At 29.7% G+C, this 4,038-nt stretch overlaps 1 long non-coding RNA gene across 5 annotated transcripts; it reads right to left on the reverse strand.

The window, feature by feature from the left end:
* Window positions 1-275: 275 nt before the first annotated feature.
* LOC110939088 lies at window positions 276-3,654 on the reverse strand. 5 transcript variants are annotated; one of them, XR_004893981.1, is made up of 3 exons: window positions 3,538-3,654; window positions 1,761-3,176; window positions 276-626 (listed from the first exon to the last, which is right to left on the reverse strand). It is a non-coding gene; the product is annotated as an uncharacterized LOC110939088 (long non-coding RNA). The 5 variants fall into 5 exon arrangements; XR_004893983.1 differs by lacking the exon at window positions 276-626 and having other exon boundaries at window positions 1,637-2,688; window positions 3,087-3,176; XR_004893982.1 differs by lacking the exon at window positions 276-626 and having other exon boundaries at window positions 1,637-2,740; window positions 3,087-3,176.
* Between the last annotated feature and the right edge of the window lie 384 nt (window positions 3,655-4,038).

The following is a 4,038-nucleotide window of genomic DNA, read 5'->3' on the forward strand; positions in this document are numbered from 1 at the left end:
CCATATTGTTAATGTTAAACAATTGTGATAAAACTCATATTCCAAACAAAGGTTTTTATAGGAATAGATTCTATTTTGACAAAACATAATTTCCTTTCTATAATCTGGTGACATAATCACTTTATTTAAGCTTTCAGTGCTTCATAGCATACTTCTTTTTCTTTCATAGTAAGTCACCCGAAACGCGTTTAAAAATATTTGATCAACAGGAAATACTTGTGAGTTCAGTCATTTGTATAAAGCATATTCTTATAGTTACAACATTTAGAGTTTTTACATTTGTTTATCTTACCAAACTACTATTAGCTAACTCATTGTCCAATAGTAAAGAAACTATTTTAAAATAGTATTTGTCACTCGGTGGTAGTTCCAGTGACTGTGGTCATATCACTCATTGGCTAACCCATTGTCCAATAGTGAAGATTATCAAGTAGTGTATACAAAACCCCACATACTGATGGTAGTTTCCCAGTAAGAATACAAATACTTAATCACTGTAATATAAGTATCAATTGGAAAACATTTAAGGTTTTGAAAGCATTTTTAATAAAAGAGAATGACTCACTTTGTAGATTTAGGGTTTTGATTATTACAGCCTCCAGCCTCCTGGTATTAAGCCTGAGTTCCTAATAAAAACTCAATGCAACACGTATCAGTGCATCAACCCAAATCATACTTTAACGATACATCATGAGATCAAAACCCCAACGTAGTTAACAAAGTATAGCCTTAAATAGGCAGCACTTTGACATCCGTTGCTGGGTTTAAAATCGATCGAATAGGGTATTGAATCAGTGATCAGGTTTAAAACACTTACAACGGGGCAGAGTTTCGAGGTTTAGGGGTTCTAAGGCGATGAAGATCGAGTCACATAATGGATTATACGGGAGTGTGTAGTCATGTAACTTGACAATTTTTGTCATGTCCTTAATATCCGATAAAAACGGATGTTGTAATTATTGTAAGAAACCTTTTTAAAAAGTCTATTCAACATGTTTAAAGTGAATAAAAGCAAAAGAATTTTATACTTCGTATTTCCGTTGCGCCTTTGTGGTTAAAATGTGTTAGGGTCTTACACAAAGTGAGTTAGAATATATCTTGTGGGGAACTTTGGAGGTGTTCTGTTTCTCCACAACAAATGAAATCTGAAACGGGTCACGTTTTCCTTTTTCAAAACAGTCTTTATTAAGAAAATGCATGCTTTCGTCCCATTTTCCAATTATAGTCGTAGTTTTTCCATGTGTACCTAAATCAACATTAGGTTTTAAGTTCAAACTTCAAACTAATGATGAAATTACATGATGTGAATCATGTTTCTTCGCATGAATTGTCAATTATACCAACTTTTAAGCAACCAAAGTTGAACCATCAAATGCTGAAAGAACAATCTCACTGTTCAAAAAAGCATCATATATTTGAAGCTGCAGCTAAAAAAGTTTCAATATTCTAATCCACATGAATCTTTTATAATCCTTAAAGTTTCATCAATTCTATCCGAACACCCACTAACCCATAATCGATTAAGCCAGAAAACAATTCATATTTCAGATGCTTACAAAATAAAGTCTAATGTATATGATTAATTTAGGGATGAAAATGTGCTTGCTGAAATCTAAAATCGATTAAACAAAGGGGCGATCTTCAAAAGAACAATCAATTTAGAGTTTTGAATATGTACATGATTCAAGAAACAACAAATACAAAATTAAATGATTGTAGTTTAAAAACATGATAAAAAGAGGGAAACACAAAAAACATACCTGTGAAGCCGATTGAAGAATCGTTGTGAAAGAATTAGCGGATGAACAGATTTAGAATGTAGGGTTCTTCCTCTAACTTTAGCAAAAGTATGTTCTGCACACGCAGAATTTCAATAAACAAACATAAGTTTTCAATACACGGTAACACATAAATCAGCATGCATACCTATTTCAACTATAGCGTTAGATTGTAGGGTGTTCAAGATAAACCTTTGTTTATGAGGTATGCGATCGATCATTTCAAAACCAACCGAATAACAATAGTTCATAATAATCCCAATCATTTAAAAGTGAAAAACATTAATAATAATAATAATAATAATAATAATAATAATAATAATAATAATAATAATAATAATAATAATAATAATAATAATAATAATAATAATAATAAACAAAGTATTGGAAATAACACATATGAATATAAAAAATGAGTTACAAAAATCTTACATTATGGGAGTCTTGTGATACTTTTTCCCAGGATTCTCAGGCTAATCCAACAATTTGCCATACAATATATACAGTATGAACATATTTAACCATATGAAATTAAGGTGATAATTTTCTAATATGTAATAATACAAAAATAAAAAGTAATATCCATGAATAAGTCATTATTCTACCACAAATGTAACCTTACTAAATATAAGCTTCAATTATATCTAACAAAGTTCCATATTCTCACAAAAAGAGATAACATAAAAAAAATCTAACATATTCTATTTGGAAAGACCTAAAGAGACAACTTTCATTAGAAACTCCAGCAACCAATATAATAAATATAAGAGCACCTTAAAAAGCCAAGATAACCAATATGAAAATATAAAAGCAACATCAAAAAGCCATCTTATATATGCTGTCTTATATCCTCGGTCCAGTCATATCCAAAAAGATTTGTGTTTTTAATATCTCTTTGCAGCCTCTCATTCTGTATCAAATCCAAAAAGATTTGTGTTAATATCCCTTTGCTGTCTCTCAATCTGCACCAGGCTTAACAAAATTACATTTAATAAATAAAACATCTTATTAAGTATATAACTTAAACCATTATTCAAACAATCTTAAAAAACAAGAAAAAAACATATCTACTCACTCCAATCTGACGTTGTACAAAAATTACCAATTTTAACTTGTTACCCCCAATGACACTCCCTTTTTGCCTCTATTAGTGAAAACTAAAAGAAGTTGTATTGCACTCATACACTTGTACATGCATCAAATTTGAATTTTTAGCATCTATAAACAAATTTTAGTATAGCCTTTGATGCAATCCATGGTCAACTCCAAGATGAAAAACTCAACTTTGTTTAAGAGATTATGTTTCACCTTCCATCAGCATAATTATATGTTTAAGAGATCATATCCTTGGTCGATTGAAGCGCTTTGGAGGCTCCTAGATAGTAAGATCTTTAGTGACTGTTATAAAAAAAAATGGGTAATAAAATCAGTTTTATTGAAGCATTTCATCAAACACTTGGCGTGCGTCATCAAACCTTTCAATTCTAAACAAAGTTAAGAATATCAAACCCAAAACATGTACATAAAGCAACCAATGTATAGATTTAAATTATATCCAATGAATTTACATACAACCGTATATCCAAACTTGAAGAAAAATAAAAAGCTAAAGCTTGAAGACGAAACCCAAAAATGTTACGTGATTAACACGAAATAAATAATAAAAACATAACGGATAATCGGATCCAATACGTCACAAGAACCAAACCTATTTTGATTAACAAAAGGATTAACAACTACAAAAAAATGATTTGCTTACCTGATATCAATTTGATTATGGAGGCTTTAAGCAGAAGGAGGATGCAGAAGAAAACGATTTTTAGGGTTTAAAAAAACGTCATGTAACAGTATTTGAGAAAGAGAATGAATATATCAATATTTTCCAAAAATAAAATTTTCAAAGATAAACCTTCTAGAAAGTTGCTCAAATGCATTCCTACCTAAATCACCTTGAGATTGCATCACAACATGTCAATGTCCCAAATCTATCTCATTTATTATATTATATAGATATAGATTTACTATACAACTAATTAAAACGAAATGAAAAAATAGTACACTTTTTTTATTCAGGATTTTATTTTCGACCTGTTTACTCTATATATAATATACGTTTTTATCTATTTTTTTATTTCTTTTATACTAATAACTTTCGTTCATTAGATTCTTTAACAAAAAGAATTTGCGGATATTTTTTTAAATAGAGTACTTTTTGTATCATAGGCTATATTGAGTGTCAGTATAATACCGATACCGTGAC

The sequence above is a fragment of the Helianthus annuus genome, chromosome 5 (genome assembly GCF_002127325.2).
Source record: "Helianthus annuus cultivar XRQ/B chromosome 5, HanXRQr2.0-SUNRISE, whole genome shotgun sequence".
Classification (NCBI taxonomy): Eukaryota; Viridiplantae; Streptophyta; class Magnoliopsida; order Asterales; family Asteraceae; genus Helianthus; species Helianthus annuus.